Source organism: Loxodonta africana, chromosome 16, assembly GCF_030014295.1.
Source record: "Loxodonta africana isolate mLoxAfr1 chromosome 16, mLoxAfr1.hap2, whole genome shotgun sequence".
Taxonomy (NCBI): Eukaryota; Metazoa; Chordata; class Mammalia; order Proboscidea; family Elephantidae; genus Loxodonta; species Loxodonta africana.
The window spans coordinates 971481-983029 of record NC_087357.1 but is presented as its reverse complement, the minus strand read 5'-3'; positions in this window follow the sequence as shown (position 1 = coordinate 983029).

Below are 11549 nucleotides of genomic sequence, written 5' to 3'. Positions count from 1 at the left end.
GACCATTACGTGGCCATTTGTCATCCCTTGCACTATAAGGTCATCATGAACAGGAAGTTCTGTATGCACCTGGCAGCAGTTTCTTGGCTTAGTGGGGGAATAGGTGGGGACATGTACACTTCCACCACCTTTTCATTAACTTTCTGTGATTTCCTCATACAACAATTTTTCTGTGATGTCCCTTCCTTAATGAAGATCTTATGTGTCAGTACACATCTTACTAAAACTGTCACAACTGCTGTAATTTTTTTCTGGCCTTGGGGTGCTTTATTTCTATCACAGTGTCATACACTTACATACTTCTTGCTGTACTGAGAATCTCATCAGCACAGGGAAGATCTAAAGTCTTCTTAACCTGCCTGCCTCATCTTTTTGTCATGACCTTATTTTTCTCAACTGGCACCACACCTTATTTGATTCCCAAATCAGATAACCCATCTGTTCAGGATCTTATATTATCTGTCTTCTACACAGTGGTGCCTCCGACTCTGAATCCCATGATCTACACCTTGAGGAATAAAGACATCAAAGATGCCCTAAGAAAGATACTTCTTGGCAAAATCCCCTTACATTTTAATTATTTTATGTAATTTCTGTCATATACAAGATATACTACATATTCTCTGAAGCATTTCAAATTGAGACGATACATCATGTAGATTTATTCAGTTGGGTTACAAGTGGTAATGGTGCCTGTGAATGACTCAGTAGAACGCATTTGTGGCTTCAGTCATTGATCATGATGCAAGCATCTCCATCGTACTTTGGATTTCATTTTGGGACTACCAATCAGTTTTTGTTCTTGTTGTTTTTAATTTCTGTACTTAAGCCATGAATTTCAAGTATTTATTCTCTGTGAAGAGAGAATTTTGAACCGAATGGCAGAAGAGCTGATAATACTAACAGTTAATTTATCTCAGTGATATCATCTGAGAGCATCAATCTCTCACAACAGGACTCTCTAAACTCTGCTTGATTCAATCATTTTTAAATCTTATATTTTAGTTTTGTCTTTGATCCTATGAGGTACTTTGTAGAAATAAATTGGTGTTCTGTTTAGGATAACCAGTCATTTAACCAATTCAGAACTTGGAAGAAAGTAGACTGGTATTAGACAACATACTTTAATGGAACTATTAAAGTTTTTTTTTTTTTTTAATTGGCTATTTGGCAAAGAAGAGGTTAAAAATAACGAACTTCCAGGTAATGGTCTCAGAAGAGACATAGGCAAAAGCATCACTAAAGTGATTTCAGGGGTCACCTGCCACTATGTGTTTACTGAAGGAACTGTTCGGAGGGTCTGATAAACTAATACAACAGTAAAAGTTGTGAGTTACCCCAAGGATGTGGTAGATCCTTCCTAATGGCACTGGAAGCTGAACAGCAGCACTATCCAATGGACTTTTTCAAGGACAGAAATGTGTCTAGCGTGACAGAGGAAATAAAATATTAACTTAATTTTAATGAATTAAAAGTTAAGTTTAATTAGCCACATGCGGATTGTGTCTGCCATTCTTGATCTTCACAGATTTGGAGTGAAAAAGATAAACGCAAATTGCAAAATTCTGGTTACAAAGTATAAAATAATCTCCCCCCGCCCCAATGTGGAGGAAAATGTTATTATTGTAGCTACAGCACTGTAGAAAACAGGAAGAACACAAGATGGTTAAGTTCGTATATGCCTCAGAGAGAAAATTCTTCTTACTTTGGACCTGCCACACCAGTGAGACTTCTGGGGACCAGAAATCAAGCTGCTTCTCCAAGGTTTGAACCATGTGCCAGTTTCTACTAAGAATGGGGCAAAAGGATCACTGAATCTTAAAGGAATGCTGTCTTCTGATATATGCTACTCTCAACCACTGGCGGTTGACAAAACAAACAACTAAACTAACAATTGAAGTAGACCATTGACCAGTTTAAAGGAAGACACAAAGCAGAGAAGGGTACACTCTCCCCAGAATCATTGCATATTCATCAGAGCTTCTTCAATTGCCAATGACCTTATAGTAAAAAAAAAAAAAAAAAAAAAGTCTCATCAAATGAATTATAATTGTAAAAAAAAAAAAATCCCGTTGTAGTTAGCTTCTTCCAAAAATAGAGTTCTGGCAACACATTGAAATTGTTTCTTGTAATGGAAAAAGTGAATGAGCTTGCATTGCAGATAACAATGATGGCGAGTATAGTTCCTGCATACTGGAATTTTTTTTTTATGATAAAAATTGTCTATGTCTCAATGATATGCTTTTAGCCAGAGTAAATAAAGTAATGCCTCATTCATCTCGGACCCTCACTTGCTCTGTAGGACACAATGACTCTATGGATATAAACCCCAAAAGACATATGGTGAAAGAGTCATTTGCATGTAACTTTGTTCTCATTAAGAATAAAGTAAATGAGTAATAAAGACAGGCTTTTCAAAAAATGGGGAAACCCTGGTGGTGCAGTGGTTAAGAGCTATGGTTGGTAACCAAAAGGTCGGCAGTTCGAATCCTCCAGGTGCTCCTTGCAAACTTTGTGAGGCAGTTCTACTCTGTCCTATAGGGTTACTGTGTGTTGGAATCGACTTAATGGAAATGGATTTTCAAAAAATGTGTAAATATTAATTAAGAAAAATCAATTGAAACTTAATCAAATAAAGAAAGCCAGATAGTTGTATTCTTATTTTTGTTATTGTTGTTAGGTGCCATCGAGTCGGTACTGACACATAGCAACTCTGTGTAACACAGAAGGAAACACTGCCCGGTCCTCTGCCATCCTGACAATCATTATTATGCTTGAGCCCCTTGCTGCAGCCACTGTGTCAATCAATCTCATCGAGGGTCTTCCTCTTTTCCACTGACCCTGTACTTTACTAACCCTGGTTTCCTTCTTCAGGGACTGATCTCTCCTGACAACATGTCCAAAGTATGTAAGACACAGTCCAGCCATCCTTGCTTCCTAGGAGCATTCTGGTTGTACTTCTTCCAAGACAGATTTGTTCATTCTTTTGGCAGTCCATGATATATTCTATATTCCTAGCCAAAACCACAATTCAAAGGCATCAATTCTTCTTTGGTCTTCCTTATTCATTGTCCAGCTTTCACATGCATATGATGTAACTGAAAATACCATGGCTTGGGTTAGGTGCACCTTAGTCTTCAAGGTGCCATCTTTGCCTCTCAACACTTTAAAGAGGTCCTTTGCAGCAGATTTGCCCAATGCAATGCGTCTTATGATTTCTTGACTGCTGCTTCCATGGATGTTGACTGTGGATCCAAGTAAAATGAAATCCTTGACAACTTCAATCTTTTCTCCATTTTTCATGATGTTGCTTATTGGTCCAGTTGTAAGAATTTTTGTTTTCTTTTATGTTGAGGTGTAATGCATACTGAAGGCTGTGGTCTTTGATCTTCATCAGTAAGTGCTTCAAGTCCTCTTCACTGTCAGCAAGGAAGGTTGTGCCATCTGCATATCAGTGGTTATCAGTGAGTCTTCCTCCAATCCTGATGACTCATTCTTCTTCATATAGTCCAGCTTCTCAGATTATTTGCTCAGCATACAGTTTGAGTAAGTGAGTGGTGAAAGGATACGACACTGATGCACACCTTTCCTGATTTTAAACCACACAGGATCTCCTTGTTCTGTTTGAATGACCGCCTTTTGATCTACGTACAGGTTCCTCATGATCACAATGAATTATTCTGGAATTCCCATTATTCTCAATGTTATTCATAATTTATTATGATCCGTAGAGTCGAATGCCTTTGCGGGTAAATATCTTTCTGGTACTCTGCTTTCAGCGAGGATCCACCTGACGTCAGTGTTGATATCCCTGGTTCCATGTCCTTTTCTGAATCTGGCCTGAATTTCTGGCAGTTTCCTGTGGATATACTGCTGCAGCCACTTGTGAATGATCTTCAGCAAAATTTTACTTGCATGTGATATTAATGATGTTGTTTGATAATTTCTGCATTCAGTTGGATCACCTTTCTTGGGAATAGGTGTAAATATGGACTGCTTCCTGTAGATTGACCAGGTAGCTCTCTTCCAAATTTCTTGGCATAGATGAGTGAGCACTTCCAGTTCTTCATTCCTTTGTTGAAACATCTTGATTGGTATTCCATCAATTCCTGCACCTTTGTGTTTTGCCTGTGCCTTCAGTGCAGCTTGGATGTCTTCCTTCAGTGCCATCAATTCCTGATCATAGTCTACCTTCTGAAATGGTTGACCATTGACCAGTTCTTTTTGGTATGGTGACTCTATTCTTTCCATCTTACTGAGTTGTTCAATATTTTTCATGTAGAACCCTTCAATATTGCAACTCGAAACTTGAATTTTTTCTTCAGTTCTTTCAGCTTGAGAAATCCTGAATGTGTTCTTCCCTTTTGGTTTTCTAACTCTAGGTCTTTGCACATGTCATTATAATACTTCATTTTGTCTTCTCAAGCTGCCCTTTGAAACCTTCTATTCAGTTCTTTTACTTCATTATTTCTCCCTTCACTTTACTACTCTACGTTCAAGAGCAAGTTTCAGAGTCTTCTGATATCTGTTATAGTCTTTTCTTTCTTACCTCTCTTTTTAATGACCTCTTGCTTTCTTCATGTATGATTTCCTTGATGTCATTCCACAACTTGTCTGGTCTTTGGTCATTAGTGTTCAATGTGTAAAATCTTTTCTTGAGATGGTTTCTAAATTCAGGTGGGATATACTCAAGGTCGTGCTTTGGTTTTTGTGGACTTATTTTAATTTTCTTCAGTTTCAACTTCAACTTACATGTGAGCAATTGATGGTCTGTTCCACAGTTGACACCTGGCCTTGTTCTAACTGATGATATTGAGTTTTTCTTTCCAGAGTTGTAGTCAGTTTGATTCCTGTGTATTCCATCTGGTGATGCCTATGTGTATAGACTCCATTTATGTAGTTGAGAAAAGGTATTTGCAATGTAGAAGTCATTGGTCTTGCAAAATTAAATCATGTGATATTCAGCATCATTTCTATCACCAAGGCCATATTTTCCAGCTACCAATGCTTTTTCTTTGTCTCCAAGTTTCTTATTCCAATCACTAGTAATTATCAATGCAGCCTGATTGTACGTTCTATCAATTTCAGACTGCAAAAGTTGGTAAAAATCTCCAATTTCTTCATCTTTGGCCTTAGTGGTTGGTGCATAAATTTGAATAATAGTCATATTAATGGGTCTCCCTTGTAGACATATGGATATTTTCCTATCACTGACAGCACTGTACTTCAGGATAGGACTTGAAATGTTCTTTATGCTGGTGAATGCAATGCCATTCTTCTTCAATTTGTCATCCTTGGCATGATTATCTGATTTGAAATGGCCAATGCCATCCATTTCAGCTCACTAAGGCTAGGATATCAATGTTTATGTGTTTCATTTCATTTTAGATGATTTCTAATTTTCCTAGGTTCATACTGAGTACATTCCACATTCTGATTATTAATGGATGTTTGTAGCTGTTTCTCCTCATTTTGAGTAGTGCCACATCAGCAAATGAAGGTCCCAAAATCTTGACCCCACCCACATCATTACGGTTGACTCTACTTTAAAGAGGCAGTTTGTCAACTTTTCCTTTTATGCATAATGGTTTCGGTGTCCTGTCTAAGAACCTTTTTCGAGGCCTTGATTTTGAATATTTTTCCTACATTCTAAAAGATATGTATAGTTTTAATTTTATATTTAAGTCCAGAATATGTTTTAGCTAGTTTTTGTATTAGGTGTGAGATAGAGATCAGTATTTATTTATTTATTTGTTGGTTTGGTTATGCCTATGAATACTCAATTTCTCCAGCACCATTTGTTGAAAAGATTATCTTTCCTATACTGAATTGCTTTTGCACCTTTGTCCAAACTCATTTGGGCATATTTGTGTGGGTCAATGTTTTTTTATTCTGTTCCATTAATTTATATGTCTACATATCCATCAATAACACACAGTCTTGAATTTGTGTAGACTGATTCCTCCCACTTTATTCTTCTTTTTCAAAATTGTTTTAGCTTTTTCTTTGTCTTCTCATCTAACTTTTTTCATAATATTGTTTATACGAACAAAAATCTTTTGGGGTTATTGATATGAGCCTTGTTAAATCAATATATTAATTTGAGAAATTTTGACATTTACTATGTTGAATCTTCCAATGCAAGATACAATAGAATACCTCAGTTAAAGTTTAGGTTGAAACCTTTTCTTCTACGATGCAGAAGTGGAGCTGATGCAGATATTATGATGACATACCTGGAATCCAGGTGAATCAGATGAACATTACTCAAGACAATATGAAGATGAATTAGGCTTTGTGTTAGACATTAATATGAATACATCAATAATACACTTAGGAGGAGCACCCATTTAGAAAACATAATACAAGAAAAGATTCATATATAAAACTATAAGAAGCATGGAGAACTAAGGAACAAACAAGAAAAAATATGTAAAACTCATATGAATAATAAATTGTAAGATACTCTTGAAGTATATCAGAATATTTCTGAGAAATTGTATGTTTTTCCTGTCTTGAAAAAAAAAAAGCCTCATACACATAGATATATCTATACAGAGAGTGAGAGAGATTGATTTATCTCAAGGAAATGGCTCATGCTGTTGTAGAAGCTGGCAAGTTACAAGTTTGTGGATTAGGAATTAGGCTGGAGGCTTCTCTTTACACATGTAGCTGCGAGGGCTGAGGAATCCAAGATTGGCAGGTAAGATGCAGGCTTCTGGCTTACAGACTGTGGAGACCCGTGAATCCCAAGATTATCAGGCATTATGGCAGGACATTGGCACAGGTTTCAGGAACTGGAGATCAGATGATGATGAGCCAGATGCAGGATCCAGAACAAGAAAAAGCCAATTAACTTTGCCAGAGTTCATATACATTGGATACAGGCCACGCCCCCAAGGAAATTCCCCTTACAACTGATTGGCTGATCCCCTCAGATCACATCATGAAAGTGATTACATTATATCATAAAATGGAGTATAACTACATCATTACATGACTGCCAAGCTACATCATTACATAACTGCCAAACCACTGAGAATCATGGCCCAGCCAAGTTGACACACAATCCTACTCGTTTTTGTCAATCCCTTGTCAACTTGGCACCTGTACATGTCTCCTTTTTGAGGGGCTGGATTCATCCACAAACTTAGTTGCAGAAAAACATAAAACTATACTTCTTAGGAAAACATAATTAATGATATATTTTATAATAAATGATTATTTTAATGTACTAATAATGAACACACATTATATGCTAGTCAATGAAAAATGTGTGAGAGTATATAGTTTTGTAAAATGAGAATCGACATTAGAACTCCCCATGTACATCTGCACGGATATGAAAGGGGAGAAAATACCAACAGGGGGTGATCAAGAACAAGATATTGTATGGTATTTGAAATGTGCTGTGCCTCAGGAAAGTTTTCATATAGGAACTACTGAGAATTGTATATGGATGGGTGAGGTGAAGACTATGTAATACCAAAAAGTCAAAGGGAGAATGTAAATTTCATAATACTCTCTTAGGGTGTGATATTTCCCATGTTTTCTGATCTTAAAATATAAGTTACTGTTTTTTTCACTGAGTTTGAATTTTAATGTTCATGCAATTGAACAGATAATCTAAAGAAGCACATATATCTCAAATAGTAATTCTTTTATGAGATTTTGAATGATTTAGCCATATAAAGTCCTCACTCTTTTATTCTTATTCATCATTGTTATTATTCAATTATTTTGGGCTGTTAAGATAGTGTTTTTTATTTCTGTATTATTCTGTTGCTCTCTTTTGCTCATGTTCGTAATATGAAAACTTAAACTATAACTAGGGTTCTGACAGATGTCTCAGGATTATTTCCTTTACATGAGATGTATTTTTTTTTTCTAATTTGGTACATTACTTAACATATGATGATTCATTTTTTGTGACATAACTTTAATCATTTTTAATGCACATATCATATCCTGTAACACTGAAATCAAATAGTCTTTTTACCTTCATACATATACCTAAATAAATCTTCACAGGGTATCACTGAATAGGTGAGGCAGAAAGAAAAATTCTAGATAAATCTCAAAACTGATTTGTATGTCTGTAGATGAATAAAAAGGAGTCCCTGGGTGGAACAAATGGTTAAGTGCTCAACTATTATTTAAAATGTTGGCAGTTAAAACCCACCCAGACGCACCTTGGAAAACAGGCCTAGTGATCTGCTTCTGAAAGGTCACAGCCTTAAAAACCCTATGAAGTAATTCCATTTTGTACACATGGGGCCACCATGAGTAGAAATCAACTTGATGGCAACTAATAACAACGACAATGAAGTGAACAATATACTAAGCAAACAGGAAATTTTTCCTAGTCTGAAATGCATTATCATTCATATTAGGCCTGAATGTCTGAATAAAATTAATTCCATGATGAAATTCCAATTCAAAGACCTCAGCTTTGGGGGAGAGGGAGTCTCTGATCTCAAAAATAACCATATTTTATTAGTGTTAAATAATACTTTCTTTGTGCCACTCTTTGGAGTTTTACATATTCTAGTGCAAATGTGAATTACTGCCCCTTTCTTATGAAATTTTCATACCTGAGCCATCACAGTGGCTGAATGACTGAGTTCCATGTACTAACCAGGTTGTCTTTGTTTGTATTTATATCTGGCCCCACTGTCGTCTTCATTCATTGGAATTCAAAGAAACTCCGACATAGAAAACCAGTGCAACAAAAGGGGATGTGAAAATATAAATTCCATCTTGATTACGGAAAGGTTTCTGAGCTGGCTTTTTTCATACATACAAAGATGATCTGTGCAGATTTATTGTCTCAAGAACAGAATGGTAGGAGGGTTAAAGCATACAAATGAGAATATGAAGAGAATCCCATATCATACACAAGCTATTTACATGAACTGAAAAATAAAACAGTCTCCTTCCATGGGCTTTCTGTGTGTCCTTATGTGTTTATGGAAGTTAAATTGTTCCAAAGGAGTAATGAAAAACAAGTCTTAGACTTGTATCAGGTGGCCTTAATTTTCACAATAAAAGCTGAAAGTATGCTTTTCTGAAAAGAAAAAGGTGCACGAGAATGAATTTGATATTTATAATTGGTAAAACAATTTTGTATGTTTGTTGAGGAAAAGGGAGAGTGATGGATTACAAAATTTCCACCTACACAGTGAACAAAACTGAGATGTTGGCTAATCTTGATATAATCATATTTTTCTTTCCTAATATCCATCATTTTTCTCTTCTTCAGATGAAGGAATCTATGTTTGGAAAATGGCCAGCCTCACTATGGTAACAGACTTTATCCCGATGGGATTCTCTGACATTGATGAACTTCAAATCTTACATGCTGTCTTAGTTATCTAGTGCTGCTATAATAGAAATACCATCAGTGGATGGCTTTTTTAAAATTTAGTCTCTCACAGTTTAGGAGGCCAGAAGTCCATATTAAGGGTGCCAGCTGTAGGGGAGGGCTTTCTCTCTTTGTTGGTTCTGGGGGAAGGTCCTTGTCATCAATCTTCCCCCCGTCTAGGAGGTTCTCTGCACAGGAACCTCGAGTCCAAAGGACACACTCTCTTCCTGGTGTTGCTTTCTTGATGGTATGAGGTCTCCCTGTCTCTCTGCTCACTTCTTTTTCATACCGCAAAAGAGATTGCCTTAAAACACAACCTAATTTTGTAGATTGAGTTCTGTCCATTAACATAACTGCCTTTAACACTGCTTCACTAACATCATATGGTAGGATTTACAACACAAAGGAACATCAGATGACAAAACGGTGGAAAATCACACAACACTGGAAATCACGGCCTAGCTAATTTGACACATATTTTGGGGGGACACAATTCAATCCATGACACATGCTATACTATTTCTGTTTGTCTACATGATAGCTCTGATTGGAAATACCTTGATCATCACTTTCACCTTTCTTGATCAGTGTCTTTTTACTCTTATGTACTTGTTCCTGAAACAACTCTCTCATTTAAGACTTCTGTTTCATCTCAGTCACTGTACCCAAATCTGTCAATAATTTATTAACACATACCAGATCCATTTCTTTCCTGGCTTGTATCCCACAATTGTTCTTAGTCCTTTATCTGGTCTTTTCAGAGTTAGTCTTACTCACGGTGATGGTCTATGACCATTATTGAGCCATTTGTCATCCCTTACGCTATGAGGCTGTCATGAACAGGAACTTTTGTATGTACTTGGTGGTAACTTCTTCGCTTAGTGCAGCCATGTACACTCCCATCATCTTCTCATTAACCTTCTGTAGCTTCTTCATACAACAATTTTTCTGTGATGTGCCTTCCTTAATGAAGATCTCATGCATTGGCAGACATATTGCTAAAACTATCACGACTGTTACCATTTTTTTCTTGGACACGGGATGCTTTATTTCCATGATAATGTCCTAAATATATTTATATACTTCTTGCTTTGCTGAGAATCCCATCAGCTCATGGAAGATCAAAAGCTTTTTCAACCCGTCTACTCCAACTACTTGTCAAGACCTTGTTTTTCTCAACTGGCACTGTGCCCTATTTGATGCCTAAGTCACATAGCCCATCTATTCTGAATCTTTTATTATCTGTTTTCTATATGGTTGTGCCTCCAACTCTGAGTTGCATGATCTACAGCTTGAGGAATAAAAGCATCAAAAATGCTCTAAGAAAGGTAAATTTTGGCAAAATATCCTTATATTTTAATTTTTTATCTGATTTATATCATAGCAATATTGACTACAGATACTTTAAGTATTTAAAATTGAGATGGTACATTGTTTAGATTAATTCAATTGAGTCACGAGTACCTGTGGCTGACTAAACCCAAAAAAAAACAAACCCACTGCCGTTGAGTTGATTCCAACCCATAGTGGCCCTATAAGACATTGTAGAAATGCCGTATAGAGTCCAGGGAGCACCTGGTGGATTTGAACTGCCAGTTGTTTGGTTAGCAGCCATAGCTCTTAACCACTACGCCACCAGGGTTTCCGTAGAGTTAGCAGTGGTCTGGTTGACTATAGAATGTATACGTTGCTAAAATTTTGCCTTCTGGTCTCAGCATCTCCATTTTACTTTGGATTTCATTTTGGGGACTGCCAATCGATTTGTTTTTAACTCTCTCTATTCAAAACATCTTGTTCAAATTAGGTATTTTCCCTAGAGAGAGAATTTTTAATAGAATGGCAGAAGTTCTTGTGATGTTAGGGGCTAATTTTTCTCAGTGATAGTATGTTGAAGACCTCATTCTGCAACAACCAAATTCTCTGGAAGTCTGCTGGTTTCTGTACTTCCTGATTCTGGTGTTTCCATTTTGATTTTGTGATCAGCTTTACATCAGTAAGTTCCCTTTCTTCTTATGATAGCCAGTCATTTAAATGATATTTTGGAAAAAAGGAGTGGGTTGATGTTAAACAACATACTTCATGGATGGATATTTATTTGGCTATCTGGCAAGGAAGTTGTGGAAAGCAACAAAACTCCAGGTGGTGCTCTCAGAAAAGACACTGGTGAAATCACCCCATAAGTGAT